Raw genomic sequence first — 11798 nt, forward strand, 5'->3', positions numbered from 1 at the left:
CGGAAGAGATTCAACGGGTGAGGAGGCACCAGGTGTCAGTTAGTGGGACTGCAGCGGATAAATGTGGGAGGTGTGTTTGTTACGCGGGGGAAAAAATAAATTCAAATTTTAATGACTGAAATTGGGAGTGCACTTATTATATGAGTGCATTCATTACGCGAGTAAGTACGGTATTTGGTAAAGCCATCTTTATTTTTATTGCGTGCAATACAAGCAGAATTGCATTGTGATATAAGTTGGCAGCTGTACAGAGCAGCTTCCTAAAGATTTTTGTGCATTGGAAGCAATTTTGCATTGTGATATTTGGTAAACATGTCTTTATTTTTATTGTATACAATACAAGCAGATTACTATTGTTTTATGTTTTTTTTGTGTGTGAAAAAATGTAAAACCTTTGAAAGCACTGGTTCAAGATTTTCGGCGCGAAAAAAAAAAGTTGACCTATCGAAGAGGGTCTTGAAAATTATTTATTCTAAGGTTACCCCGCATTGCCCAAAGGCGTTACAGCAGGGGGGTTACAGAAACGACATAAACAATTCTTCATTCTTACAGCACACTTGCATGACAGACAATCCATTCCACTCTTTAACAGTTCTAACAAAAAATAATTCGCAAACAGGGCGTTACAGAAACGACATAAACAATTCTTCGTTCTTACAGCACACTTGCATGGCAGACAATCCATTCCACTGTTTAACAGTTCTAACAAAAAATAATTCGCGAACAGGGGGTTACAGAAACGACATAAACAATTCTTCGTTCTTACAGCACACTTGCATGGCGGGCAATGCATTTCACTCTTTAACAGTTCTAACATAAATTGAATTCGTGAACAGGTTCGTCCTGGTGCGTAATTCTCTTATTTTAAAAACATGGTCAGTTCTAAATGAACGGTAATGAGGTTCCTTAAAAAGTACTTTTCTTTATTAATTCCTGTTTTATCATTGTATATAGGAAAAAAGAACTTCAGTCGCAGCTTTTGCCAACGCGAGGAAAGCAGTTCCCACCCAAGTTCATTTTTCATCTGAGTGCATCTCTCACCTTTCTTGTACCGTCCCATGACGAATCTGGCCGCCTGGTTTTGAATTTTTTCAATTTTATCAATCAATGTGGCTTGCCAAGGATCCCACACGGCACAAGCGTAGTCCAGTATATGTCATATACATGTTAAATAAGGCTGTCTTTTTTATTTATTTATTTTATTTTATTTATTTTCAGATTTACTGCCAGCCTTTGGAAAAGGCCTTTAGCAGGAGCGGGCAGAACAAATAAAAGAATGCGAGAACATACACAAATACGTCCACAAAGCAACCGCAACAATGAGCGGGAACAAAATAAAAATAAAATATACAATTACGCAATCAACAAAGTGACAGCAGGTACTATCAACAACTTGTTTGGTACCAAGCCAGACCTACACTGATAGAAACAATTAATAATGTACAAGACATGACTGGAAAGAGCAGGAGAAAACTGGATTGTACAAGAGGACACTGTAATTAGTAACACCACCGAGGTGCACCGCTAAAACAAAGCAGAGTTACAATGTGACACTCTCAACAACAACAACAACAAAAAAAAAAAAAACATCAGAACGACATTATTGTTTCACAATCACATATCAGTTGCAGATGTCGCGATACGAGGAAAGTGGAGTGACGACAAAGATACCGAAAAAATTACAGATAATCTGACAATGCTTTAGCAAAAGAATTTAGTGTATTACAATCAATTACATTGGATGGAAGTCGATTCCATTCACGCGTTGTTCTCGGAAAAAAAGAGTTTTTGAATGTGTCTGTTTTACAGCTAAAATCCTTTATCTTTTTCGTGTGGTGTGATCGCGTCGAGCGCTTACCTAGCCGGTCGATAAAATTACTCTTGTCTATTGCCAGCTTATCATGGTAAAGGGAGTACAAAAACTTGAGCCGTTCACGCTGACGTCTCTTTTGCAATGTATCCAGCTCTGATTCTGCCAAGATTGAAGTTACAGATACTTGCCAGCGATAGCAATTATGAACAAACCTGATGCCCTTCCTTTGAACGAGTTCTAGCTTATCAATGTTGTTTTTTGTGTAAGGATCCCATATAACTGATGCATATTCGAGGGAGGGCCTAATTAAAGTTTTGTAAGCCAGTAACTTTATTTCTTTGGTTGATTTTCGCAATGACCTTCGAAGGTATCCAAGTTTACGCATGGCTTTATTTGTAATATACGAAATGTGTTCATTCCATCTAAGGTCCGAGGTAATAATTACGCCTAAATATTTGTACCTTTCTACAACGAAAAGAGTGTGATTATCTATGGAATATGAAAAGCTTAGGGGATGCTGTTTACGCGTTATTGACATGGCTACCGTTTTAGTCTTGTTAACACTCATTTGCCACGTTGAACACCAAGTTTGTATTTTCGCTAAAGAAGAATTCAAAAGAACTTGGTCGCAGCGGCTTTGAACTTCATGATAGAGGATGCAGTCATCTGCGAATAGTCTAATTTTAACTGGTATATCCTGTACTATGTCATTAATGAACACAAGAAAGAAAAGTGGCCCAAGCACCGAACCTTGAGGTATACCGGATATAACTGTCTCTGCTGGAGAGCACGTACCATCAATTGTTACACATTGTCGTCTTAAATTTAAGTAATATTTTATCCATGACAGAAGTGTATCGTTCTTCAGTATGGGTTGAAGTTTTAAGAGCAGCTTTTGGTGCGACACGCGATCGTACGCTTTCTCAAAATCTAGAAAAATAATATCAGTTTGACCTTGCCTGTCAAGGGTTTTGGCGAGTTCATGTACTGTTTCTAATAGTTGTGTTACGGTAGATAGACCTTTTCGGAAGCCATGTTGCCTGGGGTCAATAAGTTTGTTTTCATCTAGAAATGCTGATAAGTGCTTAAACATAATATGTTCCAATATTTTTGCGCATGTACACAAGAGGGTGATAGGTCTATATGAAGTAACCAAATGTGGAGTGTTTGATTTAGGTATAGGCGTAATTTTACCGTATTTCCAGTCCTCTGGGATCTTAGATTGGGATAAGGATTTGTTAAATATAAGATGCAGATAATGTGAGCTCCATTCAGCGTACCTCACCAAGAAGTGGTTATCAATACAGTCTATTCCGGGTGTTTTCTTACGATCAATTTGAAGCAAAAAAGAAAGGACACCTTCCTGGGATATCGAAATGTTGCTTATTGGGGGAACGTTCTCGAACTGATTGACTGAAGGTGTAGTAGTGTCATCTTTCGTGAATACTGAACAGAAGAAGTCGTTAAAAGACGTTGCAATGGTGAGTCGGTCAGTGACGGTTTCCCCGTTAACTACAATGTTAGAAATTGACTTCTTATTTGAGGAAAAGTAGCGCTAAAATTTTTCAGGAGACGAGAGAAGGAAATTTTTCATAGTTACTTTGTGGTAAAATTATTTAGCCTTTTTAATGCTTTCTCTAAGGCGTTTGCGCATTGACACAAGTTTTTCACTGTTAGCTGGTGATGGAGACTTGCGATGCTGTTTTCTTAATTTTTTAGTCTTTCGTCCCATGCGCACTATTTCCCTTGTAATCCATGGATTAACCCTATGGCTGAAAATTTCTCTGAAGGGCACAAATCGTTCAATGCACGACAAAACAAGTGATTTAAAAAAGTGCCACAAGTCTTCGACAGAGCAATCATTTGACTCGGAAAGAGAACAGAATGTTGGAAACGACATGTCTAGAGCGTCAATAATGTCCACATCTTGAGCACGTGAAAAAACTGGAACCGACCGTCGGTATTTCTCTGTTTTAGTGATACGATTTCCAGGGATCAACAAGAAAACCATTTTATGATCTGAAATTCCTTCCATTACTTGTACATCAACGTTTCGACTTGCAATACTCTGGCTAACAATAAAGAGATCCAAGAGTGAGCTCTTGTGTTTCTGAATGCGCGTGGGTTGTTTGACTAATTGCGTTAAATTATGAAAGAGCATAAGGTCCACAATGGGTTCCGCTGCACAGACGAGTGGCTGCGGAAAATCACCGGACCAGTCGATGGGCGGAACATTAAAGTCTCCAGCTAACAACACATTGCTTGTGTCACATCTGCTAGAACACAGGAACTCATTCAGTTTTTCGAAGAATGTGTGATCACTATTTGGGGGGCGATAGAATGCGCCTACAGACAAATTTAGGTCGTGTAAATAGAGTTTGATAATAACACATTCAACGCCCGGTATGTCTGTTTGCCTTATCACTTGCAATGATTGTTTTACCATAATAGCAACGCCACCACCACGCGTGTCTCTATCTTTTCGATAAATCTTGTAGCCGGGTGGTGTAACTTCTTCATCGCTTATATCATAATTTAACCACGTTTCGGTGATTACCAAGATATGAGGGCGATGTGTCATTACAATACTCTTCAAGTGTTCAAGTTTATTCATGACGCTACGAGCATTTTGGTTCAGGCATACGAGGGGTTTGCCATCTTCAATTTTATTTCATTTTTTGCGTACTTGGCTACCCCCGCCCTTCTTTAGGGGAATTCTTTTTTCTTGGCTACCCTGGCCCTTCTTTACGGGAATTCTTTTGTTTTCAGTGTTATTCCATTCGAACAGCTCGTCATCAATTTTAGTTTTGTCATATTTCATTGTAACCTTTCCGCCTGCCTTTCTAATTTCAGAAGTACTTTCCCACAGTTTTTTTCGTTTTTCTCTTGTGACTAGGGAAAAATCTTCGGAAATTGATATATCAGTACCTTTAAGCTTAAAGCAGTTAGCCAGCACTTCCTCTTTTTCACGGTAATCAAACAATTTTAATATGACCGGTCGGTTTTTGTTTGTTTGCTTGCGCCCAAGTCTGTGCATTCGTTCTATTGATCTCAGCTGTACGCCAAGCACACCCTTAAACACACCTTTAACAACAGCATTAGCAAGGGCATCCGCGGTTTCCTTTTCATCCTCAGGTATACCGAACACAATAATATTATTGCGCCTACTGCGGTCTTCTAAGTTAATTACTTTGTGTTCCAAATATTGGACAGTTTTTTCCAGGCTTGACAATTTCACATTTACTTCTTTAATGTCCGAGGCCACAGCTTCTACCTGCTTTAATTTTTCTTCTATCGCCTCAAGCCTTGTTTGAATGTTCTTCTGGCCGGTGAGGAGCTCATCAAGAAGTTCCTCAACCGTAGGGCCTGGGTTCGACTCGATGTTCCCACATAGCAACAGTAAGGACACTACAAAATTCCGAATGACCAAACAAGCCAAAAGGACACTTTGTGGGCACGTCAGCTGAATCAAACAACGATTACTGGTTTTGACAGAATAATACTTGTTACTGACCTGTACAAAAAAGAGAAACGGATTTGGCATGTTGCTCACATGCCAGCCGACGTGCCCACTGAAGCGGTAGGATGGGGACGGCCTTCTTATATGCTGCTCCGTTGATGTCGATCGCCCAGGAGGCGGTGTCCACCAGCGGTTGCCGGCGAAAGTCGGTCCATGTGCGCATGCGTCTTCAGTCTTCGCTGCCGCGATGACTAAACGTAGCGCATCTTGCTGCGCGCCGGTCTCCGATGATATGCCGAGCAGCAGGAACTGTACAAAAAAGAGAAACGGATTTGGCATGTTGCTCACAGGCCAGCCGACGTGCCCACTGAAGCGGTAGGATGGGGACGGCCTTCTTATATGCTGCTCCGTTGATGTCGATCGCCCAGGAGGCGGTGTCCACCAGCGGTTGTCGGCGAAAGTCGGTCCATGTGCGCATGCGTCTTCAGTCTTCGCTGCCGCGATGACTAAACGTAGTGCATCTTGCTGTGCGCCGGCCTCCGATGATATGCCGAGCAGCAGGAACTGTACAAAAAAGAGAAACGGATTTGGCATGTTGCTCACAGGCCAGCCGACGTGCCCACTGAAGCGGTAGGATGGGGACGGCCTTCTTATATGCTGCTCCGTTTATGTCGATCGCCCAGGAGGCGGTGTCCACCAGCGGTTGTCGGCGAAAGTCGGTCTATGTGCGCATGCGTCTTCAGTCTTCGCTGCCGCGATGACTAAACGTAGTGCATCTTGCTGTGCGCCGGCCTCCGATGATATGCCGAGCAGCAGGAACTGTACAAAAAAGAGAAACGGATTTGGCATGTTGCTCACGTTGCTTAAGTTCAGTTCCGAAGTTTCTAAATTACGTTGGTTAAAGTTTATTGCCTTTCCAGCTTTACAAATCACATCATCTACATGCGCATTCCACGAGCAGTAGGATGACAAGACTACTCCTAGGTATTTATAACTATCTACTCTTTTTAGACGTTCATTGTTTAAGTATACTCTGTTTCTATAAGTTTCCGCTTCTTTGTAAAAGAGACATGGACACACTTTTTATTATTTAGGTTCATCTTTCACGTAGAGCACCAATCTTGAACACGTTCCAAATCAGTTTGCAGTTGGGTAAGGTCTCTGTCATTCTTTACTTGTCTATACACAACACAATCGTCTGCAAACAATCTAATATGTGATGAAATACCTGCTGAAATATCATTTATGTAAACTAAAGATAAAAGTGGCCCTAAAACTGAACCCTGTGGAACTTCCAACCTCACATCAACGTAATCAGAGCTTTTGCCATTTAAGATGACGCATTGCCGGCGCTGGCAATATTAATTTTCAATCGAATTTAGGACAGCAGAATCTATATTTAGTAATTTAAGTTTGTTGCAAAGGAGTGAATGTGTTACCGCGTCGAATGCCTTGCGGAAATATAGGAAGATGCAGTTAGTTTGCCCCCGTGAATCAATGGTGGATACCAGATCATGATAAATTCCAGCTAGTTGTGTGGTGCACGACAACCCCTTTCGGAACCCATGTTGAACATTAGTTAACATAACTAACAATAAATTTTTGGCTGTTTTTTAAGGAAGCGAATGAGGGAATTGATCTTATTGTAGATGGAAAAGAAGTAATCTCAGAAAAGTCAGATATAGCTGAAAGACTCAATCAATTTTTTCAATCGGTTTTCTGTAAGGATCAGGGTGACAACGAGGAAATTGAATCAGGTACTACAGTGACACTTCAGGAAGATGATATAAATATTAATCGAGAAGGTATATTCAATCAACTACTTCTTTTAAATACTAAAACGTCATGTGGACCTGACGATATATCGAATCAATTTTTGCGACGATTTGCAGAGTGGCTGTCGTACTACCTAGTGATTATTTTCGAGAAATCTTTAAAGTACCACTCGTTACCTCAAGATTGGCGTAGAGCAATTGTTGTCCCAATTTTTAAAGGTGGTGATAGAACGACGTTGAACAATTATAGGCCTGTCTCACTCATGTCGGTATGTTGTAAAATGTTTGAACATATAGTGGCAAAAAATATTCGGAAATTTTTAGAACAAAATGAATTATTATGCCCCTTTCAGCATGATTTCGCGGTGGCCTTTCAACAGTCACACAACTGGTTGAAACTATACATGACTTATGTATAGCTGTAGATGCCTATATGCAAATGGATGTTATATGTATGAATTTTTCAAAGGCGTTCGACAGAGTTTCACACCGTAAGCTGCTATTCAAGCTTCGCAATGTCGGTATTAGTGACAATGTTCTCAGTTGGATCACAGCTTATCTAAGCAATCGAGAACAAGCAGTTAGAGTGGGAGATGCTATGTCGGGAAATTGGGAGGTGTATTCGGGAGTGCCTCAAGGATCTGTATTGGGGCCCCTACTCTTTCTTTTATACATAGATGATATATGATCAGTTGTCCAACCACCAGTACAAATTAAGCTATTTGCAGATGACTGCATAATCTATTGTCCGGTATCATGCAGCGAAGATCAAGTGAATATCAATCAGTGCTTACAAACCCTAAACTTATGGTGTTCTAAATGGGGTATAGAAATTAACATTAAAAAATCCACTTACACACACATTACAAAAAAGAAGGAAGTACTTTCAGTTGCATATAACATTGGTGATAATATGCTGGTGAAAATCTGTAATTTTAAATACTTGGGTGTAACTATAACAGATAAGTTGAGCTGGCATCCTCATGTCGATAAATATGTCAAGCAGCATGTCAAAAATTGTGCTTCCTACGAAGGAAGTTGGGCCGAGCCACAAAAGATGTCAAGCTGCTTGCCTACAAAACGTATGTGCGTCCGAGATCAGAATACGCTAGCGCTGTGTGGAGCCCACACCAAAAGGTCTTAAAAAATAAATTAGAACGCATTCAGAGAATGTCAGCTCGCTTTATCTGCTCCAAATATCGAAGAAAGGATTCTGTTACTGAAATGTTAAAGAATGTAAATTAGAATCGCTAGAATTAAGAAGGCGGAAATAAAGGTTGAAACTTCTTTTTCACATCCTGTATGCCGGGGTGAAAATAAACAGGGATGATTATTTGAAGCATTCTTACAAAAGGTTTCCAAGAACAACATGCACTACATTCATACAACCAATACATGCTCGAACAGATATCTTCCGATTTTCCTTCTTTCCCGATGCTATTAATATGTGGAATGAATTACCGAACGATATGGTGCAAATAAGAACATTGAGTGATCTTGAGGTTGCTCTTGATAGGCATTTTGTTGAGAATGTATAGTTTACAGTGTTCATGTATGTGTTTCCTTAGAAATGGTTCCATTGGTCATAGAGATCATGTAAATATATTGAGTGAAAAAGCATGTCACTGTGTTTCTCATATAATTATGCTATATGTTACAGAGTTCACCTTACGATTTTTCAAATATTTGAATTTGTGCAACTCAATTCTTCACCCTCCCTGTAACGACCCTCAAGTGAGGGTTAACAGTATGACAAATAAATAAATAAATAAATAATATATTGTTTTCAGTGAGGTGTTTCATTATTCCAGAGTAGAGAATTTGTTCCATTACCTTGCACACTATTAATGTTAGAGAGATTGGTCTGTAATTCCCAGCATCCTTTTTCGATCCCCCCTTGTGTATTGGAACAACATGGGCAGTTTTCCAATCAACTGGTAGGAGGCCTGATTTCAAAGATTGTTTATAAATTATGTGCAAGTAAAGAGAGATTGGTTCGGCACACCGTCTCAGAATAGGTGGAGAAATCGCATCTGGGCCAGTTGCTTTCGTTTCATCTGTTTGCTTTAATAGCTTTTCAATGCCACTTATGCTGAACTCAATTGGGTTCATTTGAGGTATTCATTGGAGGTTCATTGGAAGTCCTGTATTGGCATAAAGATAAATTTAAAATAGTTGTTCGAACAATTCGCCTTCTCTCCATCATCTGATAGTTTTGTTATTATAAACAATTTCATTCATACCAACATTCTCAGAACCGCAACTCTTGATCTATTGCCAGAAAGGTTTAGGATTTGCTCTCAGCGTGTCGTTCAATTTTTTAAAATAAAAAGACGCCTCTGGCATTGTTTATACCTTTTTTGTATTCTTGCATAATCTGAAATAACTTTTGATAGTGGCTAGTCCGTTTAGTTCATTTGAATTTAGCGAATAACCGCTTTCTCTTATTGATTAGCTGCAACAGACATGACGTCATCCACGGCTTTCTTCATTTTTTCATTTTGGATGAATTCGCGCTTGGCACATGTGCCTCAACGAGTTCAAGTAACATATTTTTGAACAGACGCCACAATTCATGCACATCCTTATCATCTGCCAGGCATTCGAAGACCGGTAGATAACTATACAGTTTTTCATTTATGCTAGAATAATCGCCTCGGTCAAAAAAGAATACTCTTCTATTCCCGCTGTGCTTCACGCGATGAATTTTCGTTTTTATAGATGCGACTACAGCGTGGTGGTCAATTAATCTCGGAATAACAGTTGTTGAGTTTACAAGGTTTGGCGAGTTGCAAAACAACAAGTCTAAGATACTATTTTCACGGTTTGGCTCGGTTACATATTGTAACAGACCTTGGGTATCATTAATGTTCTTCGTGTTCATGTTAACCTGACTACACTTTTAGAATACAGAGGTATTATCACTCCAGTGAAGGTCTGGTAAATTAAAGTCGCCACCTACCAACATAACCTGAGCTGAAACCTCAGAGATAACTTCACCGAAAGCATGTAGTGGCGCCACGTCAGAGTTCGGTGGCCGATACACCACACCGGCAGTAAGTGAAAAATAATGAGATAAACACGCTTTACACCACACAGCTTCCACCGCATCATAGCTCATAGCAAGGACAGATGAGCGTAAATCAGATCGAACAAGAAAAAAGAACGCCGGCACGACGGCTCAGCCTATTTGAACTGGTATAGCGCATTATGGAAAAGAAGAAACGGCCGAGCAGACCGACACAAGAGGACAGAGCGCTAACTTCCAACTGCGCTCTGTCCTCTTGTGTCGGTCTGCTCGGCCGTTTCTTCTTCCCCATAATGCGCTATACCAGTTCAAGTACAAGGAACCAACTCGCCCAATCTTCAACACTCGTGGGCTCAGCCTATCTTTTCGATAGACAATAAAGTTCTCTGGAAAAATTTCACTGTCGCTGATAGAAGGATTTAGCCAAGATTGCGTGCCGAATACTATATCTGCCTTTACAGACTCTATTAGGCCGTTCATCCGCTTTGTTACTCACGCTACGGCAATTCACAACTAGAGAGAGCAACCAGGTCGACATGAGGGGTTACCTTAATTTGGGCACCACGTCAAGGTTTTGTAACAGGAACAACTCCTTCCTTTTCTTTGTTCCACCTACCATATTTACTTGATTCTACCGCGCCCTTGATTGTAACGCGCACCCGATTCCCACGACGAAAAAAAAAATTAAGACATCGATTGCAACGCACACCCATTTTTTTCACCGGCCCGCACGATCACACCACTCGAAAAAACTACTCCTTTCGGGAGCGTCTTCCATTTAAATATGAGGTACGGGGGGAAGCTTGTGCCCATCTGACATGTAACAGAACATTGCCGTCACTGTAGTTTTACCGTGGACCGACGTCAGCACGCGAACTTGCTTCGCCCCCTTCTTCTCGACGGTTGTGGTGCCAGGCATATTGAAGTAAAGAGGCGCCTGATCGGCATCCCCGATTTGCCCAAGCAGGTAGCCGTTGTTGTGCCGCAAATTAGGACGAACCTGTGAAAACTGTGAAGCTTTTCATCGTACTCCTCCGCAGAACTTTTCGCATATGCCCGTTCACTTTCCGAGAGAAAAGCCTTTCCTCTTGATAAAGTTAGTTAGCCAGCACCTGCTCGCTTTAAACTGGCTCCGCATTAGACCTTTTTCTTAGGCTAACTGCATAGCCCGCACTTGGAGCAGTTCTGTCGTCACGGGCCGCTGTGCCGCTTGCTGCTCAAGCACATACTCGCCGAGCAGCTCTTCAATTTGCGGAAACCGACCCTGCTGTGGTCCACTGAAGCCTTTGCATGAAGCTTTGCTGTCGACAATCTTCTGCTTTTGTTTTCGCCAGTCCCGCACGCACATTTCAAAAACTCCAAACGACCGCGATGCGACCCGATTTCCGTCCGTTTCTGCACACGCGATGACTTCCCTTTTAAAACCGGCATCGTGGTGCACTTGAGTTTTTGGAGTCGGCTCTTCCATGCCGTTGATGCTAATGCACTACAAGATGACGAACTTCTCAGCACACGTACGAAGTGTCGCACATGGGAAACACATAGGCAGAAATGGCCGACGCGCGTAGGGGGCGACCATTCTGAAAATGCCGAGGGCAATAAAATGACCGTATTCATTTTTTTTTTTTTTCCCGTACGCGATTCTAACGCGCATGCGATTTATGAACTCGCTTAACTGGAAAAAAGGTGCGCGTTAGATTCGAGTAATTACGGTATATACCC

At 41.2% G+C, this 11798-nt stretch overlaps 1 protein-coding gene across 3 annotated transcripts in view; it reads left to right on the forward strand.

Moving 5' to 3' along the window:
- Nucleotides 1-11798, forward strand: part of LOC119170881 (lysine-specific histone demethylase 2) — a 215402-nt gene that overhangs the window by 101290 nt on the left and 102314 nt on the right. The gene's annotated exons all lie outside the window — the stretch shown is intronic.

This window comes from Rhipicephalus microplus, chromosome 2 (genome assembly GCF_043290135.1).
Source record: "Rhipicephalus microplus isolate Deutch F79 chromosome 2, USDA_Rmic, whole genome shotgun sequence".
NCBI classification, from domain to species: Eukaryota; Metazoa; Arthropoda; class Arachnida; order Ixodida; family Ixodidae; genus Rhipicephalus; species Rhipicephalus microplus.